The 24,371-nt window shown below is 34.2% G+C and overlaps 1 long non-coding RNA gene across 1 annotated transcript in view; it reads right to left on the bottom strand.

Moving 5' to 3' along the window:
* The window catches only part of LOC127547080 (uncharacterized), a 51,911-nt gene extending 29,044 nt beyond the window's left edge, over positions 1 to 22,867 (bottom strand). Inside the window, exons 1-2 of the long non-coding RNA XR_007950065.1 lie at positions 22,710 to 22,867; positions 17,139 to 17,266 (exon numbers count right to left, since the gene is read on the bottom strand). This is a non-coding gene — a long non-coding RNA (uncharacterized LOC127547080). The remainder of the gene's footprint in view (positions 1 to 17,138; positions 17,267 to 22,709) is intronic.
* Positions 22,868 to 24,371: the final 1,504 nt, after the last annotated feature.

Here is a 24,371-nt window from a genome sequence, read left to right as displayed (position 1 = left end):
TTTCTAATTCCTGGTAAATTTTCATAACCCTGGCTTTGAATAATGAGCAACGTGTGGGAGGATTTATAGAATCATAGACTCAGACTCTTCGTGCTGGAAGGACATTTGTGATCATTTAGCTCACCTCTCCTTGTTTTGCAGATAAGAAAACTGAGGCCCAGAGAGGAGACTGTAACTACTAAAAATCAGTAAGTCAACAAGCATTTATTAAGTACCTAATATGTGCCAGGAACAGTGCTAAGTGCTGAGACTACTAAGGGAAATAAAAGACATTCCCTGCTTTTGAAGACCTCACAGTCTAATGGAGGAGATAGCTTGTAAACAATTATGTATAAACCATCTGTAAACAGGATAAATTGGAAAAAATCAATAGAAGGAAGACACCAGAATTAAAAGGGGTTGGGAAAGGCTTCCTGCAGAAAGCGGGAGTTTAACTGAGACTTGAAGGAAGCCAGGGAAGCTGGGGGGAAGAGTTCAGGAGAAAGACCATTCCAAGCATGGGGAACAGAGAGAGAAAATTTCCAGAATTGGGAGAAAGAATGTGTTGTGTGAGGAATAGCAAAGAGATCAGTATCACTAGATTGAAGAGTTTTTGAGAGGAAGGATGATTGATATAAGGTTGTAAGAAACACTGGACAGGTAACAGAGGGGCCAAGTTATGAAGGGCTTTGAATGACAAACAAATGATTTTCTTTTTGATCCTGGAAATAAATTGGAGGTCACACTGGGATTTAGTGGTATAGGCAAGTTTGATTTTGAATTTATTCTATGCTGTACCCTTCTGGCAAGGGAGGGAATCACCTCTTCTCCAAGCAAGATTTAGTAGCCAAAGACTTCTGCCAACAACTGGGGCTCTAAAAACTAACTTGTTCCAATTCTCAGTTAACACCCCTTAGGTGCCTCAAATATTTTCCAGCTATAATGTTGTGGCATTTGCACCATGAAAGTGACACCATCCCCTTGGCTCCCTTTGATCTGCTTAAATTATAGTTTCACTGTGCTTTGGGCTTCCAGCATGACAAAACCTGTCATTTAATATTTAAAACCAGTGGCTTAGAAATGCAATAGTTATATTATGGATATCTAATCTTTCCAAAAATCTTCCCAACCCAAGTAAAGAGTTTAAAGAAGTCTTCTTTCTAAGAGAAGGACCCAGCAATCAGACCAAGAGCTAGTTTCTTGTAATTGATCTTAGCAACCCACTGGCCATTACATGAAAAAAATACTCACTTTAGTCCATTTAGAGTTTCAAAAAACCACCTTTAGATTTGCCTGAATTCCCAAAAATTCAATTTCAATTAGAATAGGGTTTCTCATAATAGTAACTAAAATTTGGGTGGCACTTTTAAGACTTTCAAAATAAACCTTTCATTCTTTTGTTCTTATTTGATCCTCACAATCATATAGTAAATAATATTATATATAGTATTCTTATTTTATAAATGAGAGCCTAAGAGAAAATGAAATGTCCAGAGATACAGAGTTAGCATCAGAGTTAGTATTCAAATCCAAGGGTTCTGGATTCCAAGGATAATATTATCTCTGATATGATGGTGTCAGACTCAATGAGAATACCTATAACTACATGTTAGCTTAATTTTAAAATGTGATTTTATCTATATTTTACTGTGTTTTTATTTATTTTGTTAAATATTACCCAATTATATTTCAATCTGGTTCCTCACATATGGCGTTTTTGCTCTATACACCACATCGACTCTTTAATTCAGGGTTTAGGACAGAACAGAGTAAGCACTTAATAACTGTTCATTGACAGATTGAAGGATCTCTGTTATAGACAATGCCCTTTTCATAGATATCTTTTCTTTTAGAATATCCTCCAGGATCTTATTCCAAGCTAAATCCTATATTTCCAAGTTACATCCTCTAAGAAATCTCTGATTTGATTTTTTTTCTTCTTTCAAATTTCTTTTAGCACTTACAAATGTAGTTTCCTCTATGTTACCAACAGTGATGCCTCAATAGGAATCACTAGGTGTGTGACCCTGGGCAAGTCAGTTTGCCATTTTGGGTCCAAGTTTCTTCATCCATAAAATGGGCACTGCAACAATATAACAAAAATGATAAAATATAATAACTCAAATTATTATACTGAGTTAAAGTTTGGAAAGCACTTGCTTCATACTTACAATGTAAAAAAGATAATGCAAATTGTATTCCCCTCTTTCTATGAAGACTTTGAGACTGAGATTCAGAAAAGTTAAACCTCTTGATTCCAAGTCCTTAAATCACAGTATTCTTGTAAAGAGAGCACTTCACAACATAACATTTGAGGAATTACAGAAATTAATTTGTACTTACTTTTCAATGCTTTGTGGCTACAAAATGTAAATATGCTGGGGACAACTTGTTACTAGTGATGACTCTCAAAAAGCAGCATGAGAGACTTCACCAGGAAAGGAAGTCAGTCAGCCATGTAGCATGGAATGTGTACAAAAAATCATGGCCAAGCATCAGAGGATTGAAAGTATGTGTAAGTCATAATCTGTTCCTATTAAAAAAAAGTTCATGCTAATGAGATCAGGGATCCATTACAGTATTATTAACAACATGTGAATTGTTAATGTTGTTATTATTTATAATTTAATGATGTCATAGTCTTCACACCAGCACTTTGTAAGGTTGCGTCCTCCTAAGCTTACTTACTATTTTTTTTAAGAGATGTTATAGGAGAGAACAATACCAACAGTGAAAACCAGGGTAAAATGGGTCTCAGAGGTTAATACAACAACTTGTGTAACAACTTGCTGAAAACCTGATAACAGTGTCGGGGAAAGACAAGGAGCAGGTAGCTTATCAGGGTTTTCTAAGGCCTCTGAGGACAAATGGAGGAGAGAAATAAAAGAGATAACAGTTTTCCCTTGGAGTTGGAGTGGGGGAAATCCTGGTTACTGGTGTCTGTCTAGACAACTCGTGTCATCTCCACTAGATGAGACCTGGACCTGCTTTTCTAAATCAAAGACTGGGGCAAATCTATAGTCACCCCCCAAAAAAGGATTCTCCTTTACAGGGATCCAGTTTCCTATTTATAGTTCTGACTTGAGCTTTCACAAGGTGAAAATTTCATATCCTACCATAAATCTTTTTTTACAAACTGATATTTGTAGGTCAGTGGAGAAGAAAAGCCAACTACAAACAAAAACTGTTGAAATCCAGAAGAAGCAACCAATTTACAGCTGTTATATATAAGCAGGATTTGTAGGCATCAGCTCCATTGTATTTTGATGGAAAAACAGACAGATACATTCAAGTGAACCAGAAGAACTCATGGGATGGAGTTCAGAAGCCCAACGGGTAAAACAAGGGAGTGCTCAGGGGTTTGAAGAAGGAAGTAGATGGTTTAGTTAGTGTTTAACTCTGCCAGTTAGATTACTAGGTCAGTGCCACAGAATCTAGTCTCCAAGTTGTGATGAGCCCCTTCTACCCACTTGACACTTTGCAAAGCTGACCACTTGGAGTCTCCAGAACACACACAAACAAATAAAACTATTTGAGACTAATATTTGATGGCAGAAAATGAAGTATGAAAATGGTTGCTTCAAAATTAAGGAAATGGTTGGTAATTTTGGTTGCTAAAAAGGGCTCAGTTTGAAAGAGATGGCAGGGGGCTAATGTCAGGTTCTCTTAAAACCAGAGTTTTCATTTGCCATGATTTCTTATCAATAATGTCCTTACTTTTTGCCTAAGGTGATGCTATCCACAGTGAAGAGAGGTAATGGGTGTGAGGGAAGAGGGTCTGGTTTTTTTTGAAGCTTTACTTTATCAAAAATTATATCTGTTACGGATAATTCCTTGACAAGGGAAAAGATCTAAAGCTAGAGGATTTTCTCCGATAGTATATCTTTGTCAGCCAGTTGCCTCATTTACCCTCAAGTCATTCAAAAGTTTTGGGACAGGAAGCAATTTAACTCCTCAACTCTCTGTTCCTTGTCTATAGATGTCAAGGGGAAAAAAACCTACAAAAAGAATGACAGAATTCTGGAAACTTCAAGATGAAAGGAATCATAAAAAACAACTTTAGAAATGAGGGAGACCTTAGAATGGGCTTCTTAAACTTTTTCCACCTTTTACCCCCTTTTCCCCAGGAAATTTTTATGTGACCTGGGAATGCAGATATATGAAATAGGTAATACAAATCAAGTATTTACTGATAAAGCATTATTTCATAATCCTCCACATTCAGGTACAAGATATGAACCACAGTTTAAAAAGCTTTGCCTTAGAATATAGAATTAGAAAAGATCTAGTAACATACTGTTGAAGCTAAAAGACATTTCCATAAAAGTTTAAAACTGAGAGATACTTCAGAACAGACTATCAGCCAATTAGCTAATTAGCTTTAGGTGGGAACTTAGAACACTGACTATTCCTTTTCACAAATGTGGACACTGAGAACCAAAATTAATTTCAACCTATCTAAAAATGCTGATTTAGTTATGCATCTCCAAAATTCACAGTTTTTCCAGTTCTCCAACCTTCTTATCCAGTTACCCAAAACAATATACTCCTTAAGAGCCTATTTCATTTTTGTTTTGTTTTGTTTTGTTTTCATATCTACTCTCTAGCATCATACTTGGAATACAGTCAGTACTTAATAAGTGCTTATTGACTGATTGATTCAAGGCCTTCAAAATCTGGCCTCAATTACATTTCTGCCTCATGCATTCAGTGTAAGTTGGTCACAGTTATTCCTCATGCCTACCCCCATGCCTACCCCAATTCCTTCACACACAATGCTCATTCTCACCCCCATGGTTTTTTTCATGCTATTTGCAAAGTCCTACTCCTTTCTTTCTGATTCCTATCCGTCATAATCAAGTCCAGGATTAGACTTATACCTCCTCTTCCATGAAGCTGCTCTGGATTGTTTTAAGACAACCTCTCTGAAATCCTATATTACTCACTATTGTTCTAACATTGTTAAAAGCCAATGTTAAGTTAAAAAGGAGGAATGAAATTCTGTCTATGGCAAGAAATTTCAGGATTGAGTTGGGCTCTTGTTTTCCTCTAAAATCTCACGTCTTACTCCCCTTTTACCTCTTTTCCATATTACCCCCCAAACCCAGAACAGCAGAAAGTAAAGTTAGCTGTACAGATGGTGGAAGTCTTATGGGAGGGAAATGAATGAACTTTAGGACAAACATGTGCTATGGAACTTTAGGAAATGGAAAAATAAAATACCATCTTTTTCTACTGGCAAAGACACTAAGAAAAGTGATGAATAAAACTCAGAAAAGTTCAAGCAGTATTACATCCCAGCTTAGGGACAGATGTTTTAAGCATAAATCCATTGGTATTCTCATTCAAGGAAATTCACTTGGGCAAAAATACACAAATCTAATAAAAGAGAATGCACTGGAAGCAAGAACACAGAATGGAGACAGATTTGAATGATATTGGAAGGAGAGAGTTGAGACTTTTTTGGAATCAGCCTTGAGAAATTCTGACCCAGTAAGCAAGAGGACAAAGGGCAGGAAATATTTCTGTTCCAACAGTCCCTTTTCTTCATTATTTTTGAGTCTACACCTATTACTATTGATAGGAGAAACTTTTTTAAAAGGGAAGATTGGTGTCTGAGGCTGGAACAAGCTAGGGACAGGTGGAATTCCAGGTCAATAAAGAGTCCCAGGAATACAAGGTAGGTCTCTTAATCCATGAGTTTCTGCAGGAAGCAGCAAAAACAGACTGTAAAACATGAGCTGCTTTATCCTGAAAAGGATCCAAAACAAGCTGCTCAAAATTGTCCAGAAGTCTGGCTGAAGTACCGAAATTGAAGGGAGAGAAAGGTCCTGTACATCCCTTACTCCCAAATACTATGTATTTATTTTGTATATATCATGTATTTATTTATCTGAAGATATGTTGTATAACACAATTCAAATTTAGATTCCTTAAAAGGGGGAACTTTTGTCACTTTTGCATTTGTTTTCCTAGCACTTAACACATTTCCCCTAACATGGGGCAGAGAGAGAAGTCAACACTAATATTCATTGACTTCTTTCCCCCTCTGGCACAAAGGCTAACTTTGGGAATATAATGCTAGGCAGTCATTTCAACCTGATTGGGGCTTCTGTGTGCTCCCTGATTTTTCCTTTCTGGGTGGTTTAATCTTCGCTAGCATTCTCAGACTGAAACTTCTGTCCATTCATTTGCCTTTGGTTAAAATGCCTCATTAGACTGGCTCTTCCAAGTACCTCAATGTTTGGAAATAGAAATCTTGGTCCATTGTCACCTTCACAATGTCTGTCTTGTGGTTCTCACACTGGGCTGACTCTGAGACCAGGAGACCTCTGTCTCGTTCCTGGGTTTTGTCTCTCAGCACTGTGCTTCCATTCAAGTAGTAATACCACCCCAGTAATTGTCCTACATGGCTGATAAAAGATGTAGGCTAGAACAACATGTTTTCATCATTGTAGTTAGGTCAAATAGCTATTAACTATGCTCATACAAGGGTTATTCATACCTTTAGCTGACATGTCATAATATGGAGCCCCATTAGAGAGTCCCACAAGGGACTTCCTTGTTTTGTAACTTTAGAGATGGTTAGAGAAAGTCCAATTTCATTCTAATGCACTTGGTCTCCTTTAAAAAAGGAGAAGAAGGGAGGTAACAGAAAGGGGAGAGAGGACAGTAATGAATAGAAGGAATACTCTATGGATTTTGTCATCAAATGACAACATTATAGACAGTAAACTATCTTTGTGCTTTACAGATAATTACAAGGACTTGTCAAACAGAATCAACTGAAGGGAATTTTAAAAGAATGAGCTTAAGTGCAGATCCTTGAAGCTGCATCTCCATTTCCTCCCTGATAAGGAGTAGTGTTTCACTGAAAAAGAATGTATCACAGGTTTTTTAGACATTTTTCCCTCTAAGGTTGACTTGAAAGGTAAAGGCCTAGAGTTCTTTTAAAAGCATAAACAGTATCCTTGACTCTAAATTTTCAAAAATTAGAGCAGCCGGACAGTCTGGGACATGAATCATGTTTAGGGTTTGGAAAAAAGTTGTAGAATCACGGAAGCCTGAGGTTTGGAGCCTAACCCTGAAAGGGATGATACAGTTAATAAGAACCATGTTAATTATTGCTTTTTGAAAAGACCAGCTCCTTATTTCTACCAAAGAAAGATTTGTCTTCTTGCTTCTCTTCCTACTTCAGCTGGGGGTTAGTCAAGCTAAACATATGATTTAGTTAAAGAGCATTTAATTCACCACTCAGTTCAGTTAACATCATCATACTCCATGCCGTAAGTCCTGTATCTTGGAAAGCTGTGGTCTTGTCAAAGACTAGAAAAGCTCTATTATCACAAGAGGTGTCATAAAATTCTCAGAACTTTCTTCCTCCCAAATTAATGAATGTTGTATATGGCCCTTCTTCCATTTTTATCCTTCTTACTCCTTCAGTAACCCAGAGGCATTGGTGTCCTTTCTGTTTCTCAAACTCTTCATTCCATCAGGTCTACGCATTTTTACTGAGTGTCCCCTCATAACTGAACAGGTCTCCCTCCTCATCAGTCTTATATCTTCCCTGGCTTCCTTCAGGTCACAGGTTAAAATAGCAACTTTTCTCTTCTGGGTTACTTGACCAAGCAGAAGGAAAAGTAGATGCTTTTTCAAATCTCTCCAAGATAAGAATTATATGCAAGAGATAAAAACCTTTCAATTGTCCCATGATCTAAGACAGTGACATCAAACTCAATTAGAAACAATCTATGCTGCCCCTATATTGCCTTAGAAAATTTCAATTGCTATTGTCTATATTGTTCTGTATTTTTATTTATTTTCTTAAACATTTGCCAATGATATTTTAATCTTATTCTCTCAAAACTCACTCTCCTATTTAACAAACTCCAGTGGCTCCCTATCACTTCCAAGATTAAATATAAAATCTTCTTTGGTTTTCAAAGTTCTTCATAACTTTCCTATCCCAATCTTTCCATTCTTTGTATTCCTTACTCCTCACATACTTTTCAGTCTAGTGAAATTGGCCTCCTACTGTTCCTTCCACAAGATATTCCATATCCAGACTTGATGCATATTCCTCGCTATCTCCTATATATGGAGACAGCTCTTCCTCATTGCTGCCTCATAGCTTTTCTGGCTTTCTTCAAATGCCAGCCTAAATTCCTCCTTCTGTGGGAAGTCATTTCTAATCTCTTAATGCTAGTAGTACCTTCCCTGTGTTGACTGTCTCCAATTTATCCTGTATATAACATGTTTTCATCAAGATTTTTTCATGTCATCTCTTTCCATGGATTCTTTTAGAACAAGGGCCTTTTTTTAGGGCCTTTTGCTTTTGTTTGTATCTTTAGTATTAAGTACATATTGTTATTATTGTCGTTCATTTGTTTCACTTATATCCAACACTTTGTGACCACATTTGGAGTTTTCTTGGCAAAGGTACTGGATTGATTTGCAATTTCTTTTTCCAGGTCATTTTACGATGAGGAAACTGAGGCAGACGGGGTTAAATCATTTGCCCACATTTCTGAGGTCAGATCCAAATTCAAGAAAAGGAATGTATCTGACTCCAATACCCACTGGGCCATCTAGTTGCTTGTACTAAGAACATACTAAGCACTTAATAAATGTTTACTGACTGGAGATACTTACTTAGCATGCCTGCAATCATCTGTAAGCAAAGGCATTATAAACCATAAAATTATCTTTTTGACTTTTCAAAATTGTAGTGATTTTTAAAAATTAATTCTTATGTTAGGATGATTTCTAAAAAAAAGAGTGTAATGAAAAAGAGGAATGCATTGGAAGAAGGGTTATGGGAGAGACAGAATGGGATGAAGTTTCTCACATAAAATAGACACACAAGGAAGAACTTTTGTATTAGAGGAGGAAATAAAGGTGGAGATGGAAGACAATGCTTGAACTTCACTATCACTGAAATTGGTTTAAAGAGGAAAGAGTGTATATATACGTGTGTGTGTGTGTGTGTGCCAGAAAAATCTACTTTATCCAAAAAAGAAATAGGACATGAAAAAGATAAGATATATGGGAAAGGGATGAAAAGGAGGAGGGCAGATTTAAGGAGGCAGTGGTTGGAAGAAAGACAGACTTTGAGAAACGGCAGGAGAAAAGGCATAAAAAGGAAAATGAAATAGAAGGAAATGTACAGTTAATGTCCATAACTGTGAATATGAATGAGATGAGATAATCCAAAGAATGGAACAGAAAGAAGCATAAAGTAGAAGCCAGAATCTAATAATATGTCTTGTATAAGAGATATACTTAAAACAGAAGACATACACAGAGCTAAAATAAAAGGCTAGGGCAGAATATCTCAGCTAAAAAGAAGAGAGCAAGGGTAGAAATCATAATCTCAGATAAAACAAAGCAAAAAAAGAAATTTAATTGAAAGAGATGATCAGGGAAATTACATTTTGCTAAAAGGTAGCATAGACATTGAAATAATATCAAAAAATTTCACAGTAATTTTTTCTGACAAAGGCCTCATTTTTCAAATACATAGAGAACTGAGGCAAATTGACTAAAATATAATAAAATCCATTCCCCGTTTCATAAACTGTCAAAGAACATGAACAATCACTTTTCAGAAGAATAATTCAAATCTGTCTATAGTTATATAAAAACTGTTCTAAATCACTTAGAATGGCAAAGGAAAACAACTCTGTTTACCCCACACACACACCTTTCAAAAATGATAAATGTTATAGGGGATGAGGAAAAATAGAGAAGTGAACTAGTCCAACTATTCTGTAGAACAATCTGGAACTATGTCAAAAGTGCTATAAAACTGTCCATATCCTTTGACCTAATACTATTATTAGGCTTATATTTTAAAAATAATATTTTTTAAAGGAAAAGAATATTTGTCCAAAAAATTTATAACAGCTCTTTTTGTGGTAGCAAAGATTTAGAATTGGAGGGAATACTCATCAATTGGGGAATAGCTGAATAAGCTGTGGCATATGATTGTGGAGTATTATTGTGGTGAAAAAATGACAAGGAGAGAGTGGCTTGAGAAAAAAACATGGCAAGTCTTATACTAAATGATGCAAAGTGAAGTGAGGATATCATTGTGCACAGTAACAGCAATATTGTAATGATGATCTTACTATGAAAGACTTGGCTACTCTGATCAGTGCAGTAATCAATATAGTGATCCAAGACTATTCCAAAGGACTCCTTTGGAATGAAAAAATTCTATCTACCTCTAAAGAGAGAACAGATGAACTCTGAGCACAAATTGAAATAAAATGTTCTCACTTTTTTAAAAGAATTATTTATATGGAAATATGTTTTTGCATATTTTGCATTCCAAGGACAACTGGGGTTGGGCAGGTGAAACTTTGCTTCACCTTGATGGAATCCAGACCTCCATGACCCTTCCTGACCATTTCCAAACCATACTGCCTTGTTTATACCCTTCTCCTTTCAAACTGCCTTTTATGTGTTATCTTCCTGCATTAGAAAAATTAATAATCATCATCATCATCATTAACATTTACAGAATACTTTAAATTTTGCCAAATGTTTTACAAATATTATCTCATCTTATCTTAATAATAGTCTTGGTTTATAATATTATTATCCCTATTTTAAGATAAAGAAATTGAAATGGCCAAAGGTTAAGTAACTCATATAGATCATAAATGTCTGAGGTAGGATTTGAACTCAGGTCTTCCAAACGCCAGGGCCAGACCTCTCTCCACTGAAACACTCGGCAGCCAAGAGGGTTTGTATTTGTATCCTCAGCACTTAGCACAATGCCTGGCACATATTAAGTGCTTAATAAATGCTTTAGAATTCATGTAAAATGAAGGTGATAATCACTGATCTTCCTCTTCCCCTGGGAAATTGTGAAACTGAAATCAGAGAATACACATAAAAGGTCATTGCAATTTTTTTTAAAGATATAATTGAAAGTGATTATAGTTACTCTGAGTTATAGAATGATGGATGTCCAGAATCCTAATCCTGATTTGATTAAGTGATTTGAAAAGGCTCATTTGGGGCAGTTAGGTAGTGCAGAGGATTTACGGATTTGCTTATTTCAAAGTTTTCAATATGACAGGTAAAGAATTATAGAGTCCTGGGGTATCATTCTTGCCTCCAAGAGCAGGTATTTTTAAATGATATAGGACTTTCTCACTCTTTTTTTATGTGTTCTCTCTCTTTATCTCTTACACACACACACACACACACACACACACACACACACACACACACACATACACACACACTCCCCTTGCCAAATATACAGTAGACACCAAAAAAAAAAAAAAAAAAAAAAAAAAAAAAAAAAAAAAAAAAAAAAACCTTTAATGAACCTAGCAGATCTCTGAAGCCAAAGAAACTTGTGTCAGATGCCCTGAGACTACATTACAGAGAGTGACACTCCCCCACTGGAAGAACGGGTAGACTAGGGAACATCTGGGATATTTACCCTTCACCATGGAACAGATTGAACAAAAACATGGAATTTACGAGTTTGGTTGCCTGTTGGAATGTCATAACTACTAGAGCCCAAATACATCCTTGTTCACGGAAAATTGGTCAGCATGTTACAGGTCTCTTCCTTTATGGGAAGAAACTTGGTAAACAAGCTGGCAGGACTGGGTTGGCCAAGCAAGCAGGTTAATGACAATTGCAGCTACCACGAGGAATCACTAGCCAGAAAACCCGGGAACAAAGCACAACTTCACAGACCTTCCAGATTGGTATGTTTGTATTCAGTAGATTACATGGAAAGGCATGTGTTCTGAAGGGGAGAGGTTCAAATGTGATAGCCATAGATGTGAGTCATTTAAAGTCGATGAAATAGCAATTTCTGCTCAACAAAGAGAAGGCATTTAGGGAAAGAAAAGCCTATGTATTTTCTTACACTGTGAGTATAGCATAGGGACATAATGTGTTTCTAATGAAAATTTCCTTCATCAAATGTGGCTTTTCCTAACTAGTGATTTCTAAATGCATTCACTACTTTCAGAGTAGACAGCACTGGCAACTTTATAATATATGCAATGTGTTTATTAATTAAGAAATAGAAAACAAACAAACCTAAATCAAGAGGGATTAAAGAATAAAAACACTATATTCTTTTTGATCTTTGTTTTGTTTGAATAGGCTTTAAAGTCAGAAAAGTTTTGTGTTAGGAGGGAAAGGGCATTCTGCTTTTATATAAATTCACAAATAAATAAATTGCAGATTTTTTTCCTGCTACCTAATGAGGAACAGAAAAGGAGAGAGGAAAAGGGTACAAAGCAAATGCCCAAATCAAATTCCAAACATCCAGGCAATTGCATGAGGAAGGAAAATGACTTGAGGTCTTCAGAATTAGGGAATCAAAGTCTCCTTAGACTCTTCCATTTTTTTTTTAATAGGTAAAAGTGACCACTGGCAAATTTTTCTAAGAATAAAGGATAGTAGAAAGGATTCATTACCAGGACCATACTCTGATATTTTTTTAGCACAATCATACTAGTATACAAAGTTGGACTATCACAGTAATAAAAATAATGATTATAATAACTAACACATGTCAATGTTTATAAAGAATATTATATAAATATGGCAGAAGCAACATCTATTCTAAATAAGAAGATTGGAACAGCCTTTTGACATAGGTAATTTTGCCCATAAAAAAAGCAATAAACCAGATATCTAGATTTAATTCATCCAGGAAATTCAGGCTCAAAACTTTGACATTACTTTCTGATGGCCTAGACTTCCTACTATTAAGAATTAACACCCATCAGACGAGACACATCATCATAGCCAATACAGAGATAAGGGGAACTGTTCCCCAGTGTATCAAATCTCTTATGTTTGCTGAATATTCTTTCTTTGATGAAGTATTGAAAAGGTGAAAATCAAGGCAGTAAGACAAAGTAGTACATTCCAGTTCCTTCCACAATTACTTCAATTATGTTTTCAGAAGAATGATTGAGAAATTAGTGGAAGTCATTCCAGTCTAAGATCACACATTCAAAGTACAGGGCAAGACCAGTGAAAGAGGGGTGGTTTGGAAGCATGAACTTAGTTGGTAAATCTCTGAGCAAAATCAATAGCATAGGGGATGTCCAAAGCTGATGTTATACTCAGCCCAGAGTCCAGTCCAGCAGAGCAGGGTGTCTCAGAGTGAATGGAAGTCTGTCCTCAGCACTCAAAACATTAATCCAGGATTACTTATGGCAGACCATAAACAGACCTCAACTGAGGACAGCAGTATGGGTCAGGGATGATAGGAAGGTATCTACCTGAGTAGCCTGACTCAGCTTCCAGAGCTCTCAAGCAGCAACATCAGGTTGACCAGAACAAAGTGCTAAGAAAAAAAATTTATTTTTAACAAAGGTAAAACAACTTTAGCAAAGTTACAGGATCCAAAACAAATCCACATAAATCATCAGCATTTCTTTATGTTGCCAACAAAATTACTAACAGCAAGAGTTGCAAAGAGAAATTACATTTAAAATAAATGCAGATATAAAATATTTGGGAGTCTACTTGCCAAGACAAAGTCAATAACTATATGAACACAATTACAAAACACTGGAAGAATATAAAGTGCTCATGGATAGATCAAACTAATATAATACAAATGACAATTCTACCTAAATAAATCTATTTATTCAATACCATACTGATCAAATTGCCAAGGAATTACACAGCTAGAAAAAATAATAACAAAGTTAGTCTGGAAGAAAAAATATCAAGACTTCAAGGGAATTAATGAAAAAAAAAAGGTGGCCTAGCTTTACAAGACTTAAAGCCATATTATAAATCAGCAGACATCAAAACCATTTAGTATTGGCCAAGAAATAGAGTAATTGATCAGTGGCATAAGTTAGGCTCACAAGACACAATAGTCACGACCATAGTAATCTAGCATTTGATAAACCCAAAGACTTCAGCTTCTGGAATGAGAACTCACTATTTGACAGAAATTTCTGACAGAAATTGCTGGGAAATTAGAAAATAGTATGGCAGAAACTAGGCATTGACCAACATTTAACACTCTATAATAAGATAAAGATAAAAATGGTTTCATGATTTAAACATAAATGATGATATTATAAGCGCATTAAGAGAACAAGGAATTATCTACCTCTCAGATCTATGGAGAAGGAAGAAATTTATGGCCAAAGAAGAATAAGAGAACATTATGAAATGCAAAATGCATAATTTTGATTATATTAAATTAAAAGGTTTGTATAAACAAAACCAATGTGGCCAAGATTAGAAAGGGAGCAAAAAACTGGGGGAAAATATTTTACATCCAAGGATTATGATAAAGACCTCATTTCTTGAACATAAACTGCTTGCATTTTTATTTTTCTTCCCGGGTTATTTATACCTTCTGAATCCAATTCTCCCTGTGCAACAAGAGAACTGTTCGGTTCTGCACACATATATTGTATCTAGGATATACTGTAACCTATTTAACATGTATAGTACTGCTTGGCATTTGGGGGAGGGGGTGGAGGGAGGGAGGGGGAAAATCAGAACAGAAGAGAGTGCAAGGGATAATGTTGTAAAAAATTACTGGCATGGGTTCTGTCAATAAAAAGTTATTTAAAAAAAGACCTCATTTCTAAAATACATAAAGAACTGACTCAAATTTATAATAATACAAGCCATTCTCCAACTATTAAATGGTCCAAAAAATATGAACAATCTCCAGATGAATAAATTAAAAACTTTTCTAATCATATGAAAAAATGCTCTAAATCACTATTGATTAGAGAAATGCAAATTAAGACAACTGTGAGGTATCTACCATTACATCCTCTCAGATTGGCTAAGATGACAGGAAAAGATAATGGTAAATATTGGAGGGGATGTGGGAAAACTGGGACACTAATGCATTGTTGGTGAAATTGTGAACTGATCCAATCATTCTGGAGAGGAATTTGGAATTATGCCCAAAGGGATATCAAACTGTGTATACCTTTTGATCCAGCAGTGTCTCTACTGGGTCTGTATCCAAGGAGATCATTAAAAAGGAAAAAAAGTCTTACATGTGCAAAAATTTTTGTAGTAGCCCTTTTCTGTACTAGAACTGGAAACTAAGTGGATGTTCATCAGGTGGGGAATACCTGGATAAGTTATGATATACGAATGTTATGGAATATTATTGTTCTATAAGAAATGATCAGCAGAATGATTTCAGAAAGGCCTGGAGAGATTTATACTAAGTAAAGTGAAGAACCAAGAGAACACTGTACACAGTAACAACAAGATTATGTGATGATCAATTCTGACGGACTTGCATCTTTTCAACAATGAGGCGATTCTGGCTAATTCCAATGGACTTGTGATGAAGAGAGCTATCTGCTTCCAGAGAGAGGAATATGGGAACTGAATGTGGATCATAACATAGTATTTTCACCTTTTGTGTTGTTGTTTGCTTGCTTTTTCTTCTTTCTCATTTTTTCCCCTTTTTGATCTGATTTTTCTTGTGTAGCATGATAAATGTAAAAATATGCGTAGAAGAATTGCACTTGTTTAACATATCATTGGATTGCTTGCTGTCTGGAGCAAGAATGGGGAGAGGGGAGGGAGAAAAGTTTGGAATGTGAGTTTTTGCCGGGTTGAGCATTGAGAATTGTCTTTGCATGTATTTTGAAAATAAAAAGCTATTATTTTAAAAAAAATTATCAACCTAAAAGAAAACAACTCCAAAGCAAATTTAAGCAAAAATTTCCAAAAATAAAAACAAAAAAAAAGAAAGAAAGAAAAGAAGAGAAAGAGACTCAGAGAAATGAAGTAACTTACTCAGGATTAAATAATTAGTAAATGTCCAAGGACATATTTGAACCCAGGTCTTCATCATTTTAAGTTTCCTTTCTCTAATCACTATGTTCTACTACTTTCCTCTGCAATATTAGATGTATAAAGGATCTAAGAACATAATATATTCCTAGACCATTGGATTACAAAGCCATGGAATTTCGATTTAGAAGAAAAGTTTATCTTTTCCAAAACCTCAGTTTTAGAAGCTTAGAAACTGGGAAATCAGGGAGAGAAGTGATTTTCCTAAAGCTATGTGGTATAACAACCAGGATTTGAATTCATATTATTTGATTCCCACTCTAGTACCCTTTATAACATACTACATTGCTACATGTCTGACTAAAATGGATCCACATCATAGCTAGGAAGATTCTTTGGAGATTAAGCTGTTCCTTTCATTTCCTCAGCTCTTCCATTAGTCTACATATAGTATGAAGTTAAAAAAAATAGGCTGAAAAGTTCCCCAATCTTACTGGGTACTTGGACATTCTCTTTCTCATTGAATCTGAAACTTAAATCCTTTTTTTCTCATGTGCAGTATTTATTATATAGGTTTTCTTGAAATAGAAATTTATTACTGATTTTGGGGGGTCCATCTTTTTATTTGTTTGTTTTTTAAATAGCTTTTTATTTTCAAAATATATGCAAAGATGATTTTCAAAATTCACTCTCATAAAATATGTTCTGAATGTTTTCTCTTCCCTTTCCTCCACCCTTTCCCCTACACAATGAGTAATCCAATATATGTTAAACATATGCAATTCTTCTATGCATGTTTCTACACAAGAAAAATCAGCTCAAAAAGAAGAAAAAAGTGAGAAAGAAAATAAAAAGCAAGCAACCAACAACAAAAAAGGTGAAAATACTATATTGTGATCCACATTCAATCCCCACAACTTCTTTCTGGATGCAGATGGCTCTCTCCATCACAAGTCTATTGGAATTGTCCTGAAACACCTCATTGTAAACGTCCATCAGAGTTGATCATCACATAATCTTGTTGTTATATACAGTGTTCTCTTGGTTCTATTCACTTCACTTTGCATCAGTTCATTTAGATCTCTCCAGATTTTTCTGAAATCATCCTGCTGATAATTTTTTATAGAACAACAATGTCCCATAACATTCATATACCATTACTTATTCAGCCATTCTCCAATCAATGGGCATCCACTCAGTCTGCAGCTCCTTGCTACTACTACAAAAAGGGCTGCTACAAACATTCTTGCACATGTGGCTGAATCCATTTTATCAGAAGCTGGAGATTTAATATTTATATTCATTGCTTAATGTGCTCTTTTATCATTCCTTTGAGTCCTGTGGAAAAAAAGTAAATATTCTCTCATTACCTGTGCCCATAGAGGTATTTCTTTTTGGAAGGCTACTGTGAGACAGTTCTTTTCCCTTGAAGTTTTTTGACAAAAGTGAAGTTCCTCCTTGGAATCCTTGCTGTATATTCTTGCTTTTGAAAGCCAAACTATTTGAAAAAAAGATGCCATGGTTAGTCCTCCCCAGTTATCTTTTCTAAAGGAGAACAGAAGTATGAATAATACAAAAACCATACAGATCCATTGGATAATCCCTATTTATCTAATTTGATAAAATGTTTACATGTCATACAAATATACTCCAACCTTTATGTTTTATCCTTATCCTTTACTGGCTTCGTTCTGGGATTTCAAAATGTATGGTTTACCATGTGACAATCTATAAGACTGATCCTTCAAAGGCTAGGTCAAATTCCAGTCTCCTTGAAGTTGTCTTCAGTGATTTCAGCCCACCAAGGTCTATCCCCTTCTTAAATTCATGCAATATCACTCTCTTTAGTATCATGTATACATATATACATGCATATATATATATATATATATATATGTATGTGTGTGTGTGTATGTATGTATGTATAGACTCTATCAAAGCGCTTGCAAAACAAAGTGCCAACAAATGTGAACTATTAGTATATTATTATGTAAGTATATATTCAAGTTAATATTTATATATTCAATCTTGTATTTATCTACTTATTTATGTTGTTTTCCCCAGTAGAATGCAAGCTTCTTGAGGATAGAGACTTTTTTATACTTAGTATCTTTAACCATTAAAAGCACAGTATCTAGTCAATAGGAAGTGTTTTGTTATTTCTTAATGGTTGATTGATTGATTGACTTCATAGATTTTTGTTGATATATTTTGTTTGTATATCTATCATCTGTACTCTCTCCCTCTATTCCTCTCTTTTTGTCTCCCATTAAATAAAACTTTCAATGCATTTTTAACAAGAGAATAAGGAGAAAAAAAAAACACTTAGCAAAAGCAATCAATACACCTAAAAAACTTGGCATTACATGTTATGTTGTTATACATTATTTGTAGACCCACTTTTCTTCAAATTAATGTAGTGAGATATCTTACATCATTTGAGGAAGGGCAAGTTATATTTTAATGATATTTACTTTCACTTTTGATTGTTGTATGATGGCTGTTCTTTGCATTTGCATTGTTGTAGCCATTATGTATATTGTCTCCTTGATCTGCTGACTTCCTTCAATTCATTTAAATCTTTCCAAGCCTCTCTGTATTTGTCATCCTTAGCAACTCCAGTAATAATGCATTGATATGCCTGTCTTTCCATACTCCTTGAGCCCTGTGTATTTCTTTTTCTCTATTATCTTTGCCAATTTGCTAGATAACAGGTAAAATCTAAAATTTGTTCTGATTTATATTTCTCTTATTATTAGTGTTTGGGAGCATTCTTTCATATGATTTGATAGTTCATAAGTTTTCTTTTTAGGATTCTTTATTTATATAATTTAATCCTTTTTCTATTTGGTAATGGTCTTTGATCTTATTTATTGTTAGCTATTTATATAAATGGTACCAAACATATTTGATACAAAGATTTTTCTCTTCTCTTTTTAGCTGTGTTAATTTCATATGAGTAAAAGCTTTTTCATTTTGTGCCATCAAAATTATTCATCTTATCAATTGTAATTGCTTCTATCCCTTGTTTGATTAAAAATACATTTCCTAAATCAAACTATGAAAGATTCATGACCTACTTTTCTTCTAATTTTTAATAGATTGATTTTAAATATTCAGATCACATATGCATTTTGAATTTGTCCTGTATTATGATATAAGATATTATTCTACATCTAGTTTCTGCAAATGATTTTCTATTTTTCCTAGAAATTCTTATCAAATGAGAGTTCTTTCATGGTTAATATATGTTTGGGAATTTATTGAATACTGAGTTATTGAGTTAATTTGTTTCTGATTTTTTCTGGCCTAACAGTTGATCTGCTTTTGTATTTTTTAATAAGTTATAAATGACTTTGATTATTATTGTTTCATAATACATTTTAAAGCCTGGAAGGGATGTTCCATCTGAATTCTTCTTGCACCCTCCCCTCCCCATTTCACTTGAAATTCTAGACCTTTTTTTTCTTTCAAATGAATGTTATTATTTTGTCTGTTTGGTAAAGTATCCTTTTGATAGATTGGTATAGCACTGAATCTGAATATTTTGGTCATATTGTCATTTTTATTATATAGTTATGGCTCAGCTATAACTGCTGAAATTTTTTCCATCTATTTAAGTTGTCATCATCTTTCAAAAGTATTTTTAATTAATGCTATATAAATACTGGTGTACTTTGACATATTATTTCCCAATATTGTATGTACTTTGTGACTATTTTGAATTGAACTTTCTACTTTAACCTCTTGAATTTTACTACTACTATATAGAGATGTAATTGGATGTTGTAGGTTTATTTGGTAGCCTATGAATTTGCTGGAGATTTTAATTGTCTCAGTTTCTTTACTGATTTTCTAAATAAATCATCATATCTAAATAAATCATCATGATTAGGGATATTTTTCTCCTCTTTGCCTATTTTGATACCTTTGCTTTATTTTTCTTATTGTTGCTGCTAACTTTTCTAGAATGATTTTAATTACTGTGGGGAAAGAAGTCATCTTGACTTTATATCTATATTTATTTGGAAAGCTTCTAGTACATCCCTGTGGGTATAATGCTTGTTTTGACAATACAGAGATTTTTATCATATTAAAAAGAGTCTTGTCACAAAAGAGAATTATGCTTCATCAGAGGCTTCTGTGCATTTGTTGAGATCTTTATATAGATTTGGGATTTTTAAAAATATGATCAATTGTATCAATTGCTTTCTAATGATAACTATCGTTGCATTCCTATATAAATCCAATTTGTCATAAGGACAGATTTTTTTGGAATAAATTGCTAAAAAAAAGTTTTTTTGGCCAAGATTTTATTTTAAAGTCTTTTAATTTAATGTTGATTGATATATGAATCTATGGTTCTCTTTCTTTATATTTTTGTAGATTTAAGTATTAGAACTATATTTATTGTTAAAAAGGAGTTACATAAAAGTAAGCACTGATTTTTAAGAATAATTTGGATAAGATAGGTAGCAAGGGGTTGAGAGAATTCTCTTATATATTCTTTGGGAAAAGAGTTTCCATGCCATCCTTTGGTAACTATTTTATTGTTCTACTTTTTTCTGAGATTAAATTATTTTATGATCTTTATTGTTTTGCTGCTTCTGGATATTTTGTATTTTTGAATGCATTTCTATTTTTAATTTTGCTAGCATATAACTCTTGTCATAATGGCTTCTAAAAATTCTTGTCATTTCTTCTGGTTTATGGTGATTTCAACTTGTTCATTTTTATTAATTTATTAATTTGAGTTTCTGTCTCTTCTTTTTTTAACTAAATAAGCTAAAGATTTATCATTTGTATAAGTAACTTCTTTTTTTCTTTCTTTTTTGGAGATAATTAAGATTAAGTGATTTGCCAAGGGTCACATAGCTAGCATAGCTGGTAAATGAGTGAGGTCACATTTGAACTCAGGCTTTCCTGATTCCAGAGTTAATGCTATATTCGCTGTGCCTCCTAGCTGTCCCTAAATATTTTTATTATTATCAAAAGTACCACTTTCTCCCTAATTACCCAGGCTCACAACCTTGGTATCATCTTAAGTTTTTACTCTCATCCCATATATTTAATCAGCATTTCGTGGACAGCATTTTGCCAAAGCAGGAACTGATATTGGAGTGAAAGAGGAGATGACGGAGAAAAGATAGAGTGAATAATGCAGAAAGATAGCTGAATCATGTAGAATGAAGAGGTTAGAAGAGGAAGTTACTAGCCAATAATTTCCTCCTCCTCCTCCTCTTTTTCTTGCTCTTCCTCCTCATCCTCTTCCTCTTTCTTCTTCTCTTCCTCTTCCTTTTCTTCTTTCTCTTCCTCCTTTTCCTTTTCCTCCTCTTCATTTTCCACTTCCAGGTGAACTATGAGGCAAGGTGCTCAGCTGAGAGAGTGGATAAAATGTAGGAGATTTAAGGAGAGATTAGAATGTTTGAAATAGTTGTTGTTAAAAGTGGAATAGTAAATCAGAGAGGAATGGAATGCTTGTCTTGCTACTGTGATAATACAGTTGAGCTCATGTAACACAATTTTTATGGACTCAGTCAGCACTGCTTCATCATTTCCTACAGCTCCATTCAGCAACACATGAACAGAAGTAAAAAGACAACTCACAAGAATATGAACCATGTTTCAGAGTGAGCCTGTATATTAGGATTTTTTTTATTCCCATAAGATGAAATAATTTATTTTATTATTTCTTCTTTCTGATAGTTGCATTTATTTACCTTTCCTGTATTCTTAATGTTTGATATTTTTTCTGACTGCTTTGGGAATTTGTTGCTTATCACTGTAATTATTAAATTTGACTATTAAAATGTCTTGAAATTTTAAGTGTAAAGTTGTAGTTATTTTTCTGAAGATGAATTGTGAATTGTGGATTCTTTTAACTGATGATTTGTTTCCCTTAATTAAATATTCTGGGCAGTTTTCTTGTATTCTGCAGTATAATGGTCAAGTTTTTCAATCTGTGGTGTTCTTTGGGGATGTATATTATCTTTAAATTGCCTCTGAATCTCTTGTTCCTGAGATAGATAAATTTTACTTCAATAGAGATCATGTGTTCTTTTAATGTTATTGCTCTTTACTTGTCTTATTCCAGACATTTCTTTACTTCACTATATTTGTATTCTAAATCAATGTCATTTTCTCTTTTGCATCCCTGGAGAAACTCATTACAATATGTTTTCTACTCTGCTGGTTATTTCTATCATGTAGGCTATATGCTCTGATGTTTGTTCTTTTCTAATATCTATTATGTTTTTCTTTTCCTTTTTGAAACCTCCTGGAATATTTTATAGTTGTTCCAAGCTCTCTGATTCAGTGCTACATCAAGCATTACTTCCATTTCCTTTGGCTTCTAATGTTTATTTAGAGAACTTTGCATGCTCATTGATGTTTTAGTATTTAGCCTTCCCTCAAATTTAATATCTTTTCTCTTAATTTGTCTGCTTGTATTCCAGATTTTTAATTGATTTTTTCCACTTGAAATCTTTAGTATTTTAAACATTTCCCCACTATATTTTCCTGTTATTCATTTTCTATCTTTTTCCTCTTTTACTGTGGATACACACTCAAGACTGGATTGTTAAATTGCCTCAGATCCCTTTCATATTAGATGACTTACTTTGACAAGTCTCAGTCCCTGCATTAAGCAGCTTTTGGGAAACAGAACAAGCCATAAATGAATTTCAGCCTCCTTTCCTGTAAGCCCAGAGCAACCACTCAAGATGTCCCCTTTCCTTAGTTCTTTCCCTGGATCTTGTTCTTTTCTTTTCTTACTATATTGAATCATATTCTACCACTTGTTTGCAAGATTAAGAGTAGTGGAGGTTGGGGGGGGGGGGGGAGGCGGTGTTAGGATTCAAGTTTCTGCAATCTTAGAATCCCTAACCTTAGAGACATTTAGGCAGAAGGTAACCAAATTTTTGTTCTTCCTCTTAACATACCTGAGCAGAGTAAATGTCTACTGCTTTATGCAACTGGATGATAGATGGGCAGGGGGATGGGTACATCAGCAGAGTCTCTACAGCAGGATGAGGATTCTTGTGTGAGTTCCATATACAAGTTCATACGTCAGTTACCCATGCATTCCTTTTCAAGTGTGGTGACTGATGAAAGAACGATGCAGAGTGAGGGCATTCTCCAGTTAACACATAGGTGTTATGTCAGAATTCTTATTTGTGTTCTATAGACTTAGCTGTAATTACTGTAACTATGGCATATACTTCCTCTTCTGAAGAGTATTTGAAAATTTGATACCAAAAGACAATATATATTTTATTGTATATATTTGGTATATGCTACCAAAAACAAAATATATTCCACCATCTTATTGGTAACATGATACATGATAACAAGAGACCATGATAAATGGCTAAAAAAGTTGTCTTAGGAATAAAGAAGGTCTAGATTCCATTCTCACTTCTGACATACTAACTGTCTCATACATAACCTCTCAGTACTCTTAACAGCTCTCTAATACTATAAGTTACAGAGCAGGTGACAATCAATATTGACAGAGAGAGTTTACTCACTGGTAATTCCTTTTTAACCAATGTAATCATAAGCTTAATTTAATTAACTTATAGATATATCTTCTAATATTTTCTAATAACTTCACATATATGTGAAGGATAAGAAATCAGGGATGGATTCTAACTAGTACTAATAGAAGGAGTATCCATATGGATTAGATTACATTGACATAGAAGTATAAGTATGTACTTGCTAAAGGCAAAAAGAATATATTTCAATTTGAGATCCCCAAAGAACTGATCTCTATGGAGCAGGGATAGTTTATCATAGCTTCTCAAGAATAGAGTTTCAGAGAATAAGCCAAACATCTTTAATGTATATGATTCACAAGTAAGCCATACTATAAATTCTTTTTACTGTATTAATTGTGCTAAATATCCTCTACTGGGAAAAAATAACATCATTTCTCAAAACCAGATCAGTGAGAATTGTGATTTGCAAGTTAAAGCATCTGTGAGGCATATATCTTTTTTGCCTCTTGACAATAATGCTTGACATTATAGATATAATCTAGACAAGGATAATAATCAAAAAATGTCATCATAGTTCTATTTTTATCCATTTCAATCATTCCCTTTCCAGATTATAATCAAAAGACTTTTTTAAAAAAGTTTTTATTCTATTGGATTTGGCTTTATGTGCTTTTCAATGTTAATTCTAGATCTAGATTATAAAATAATAAAATCTTCAACATAGATTGCTCTTACTTTCTATATAACAAATTATGTCAACACATAATTTAGTGCATAATTAATGCTCAATGAGGGACTGATTGGTAATTCACTTTTTGATAAACTTCTCACTTCAGCATGGATTGATAAGTTATCTGGTAGACATGAGCACTCCCTCCAGTTGTGCAGCTCTCATCCTAGCCACAAATTCTCACTCCCTATAACTTCTGCACTACTGGTCATGTCATCTCCAACAATAGTGCTGAACACCATTCTTTAGACCATCTGACAGTACATGGATACCTGTATATCACACAGGTCATCCACACAGATAACCATCAATTATTACTGGTTTGACATCAATACAGGAATCTTGTATGATCTTAATTCATGCATTGGATA

The sequence above is a fragment of the Antechinus flavipes genome, chromosome 2, assembly GCF_016432865.1.
Source record: "Antechinus flavipes isolate AdamAnt ecotype Samford, QLD, Australia chromosome 2, AdamAnt_v2, whole genome shotgun sequence".
Lineage (NCBI taxonomy): Eukaryota > Metazoa > Chordata > Mammalia > Dasyuromorphia > Dasyuridae > Antechinus > Antechinus flavipes.
Note: the sequence above shows the minus strand (reverse complement) of the source record. Positions and strands in the feature narration are given on the sequence as shown.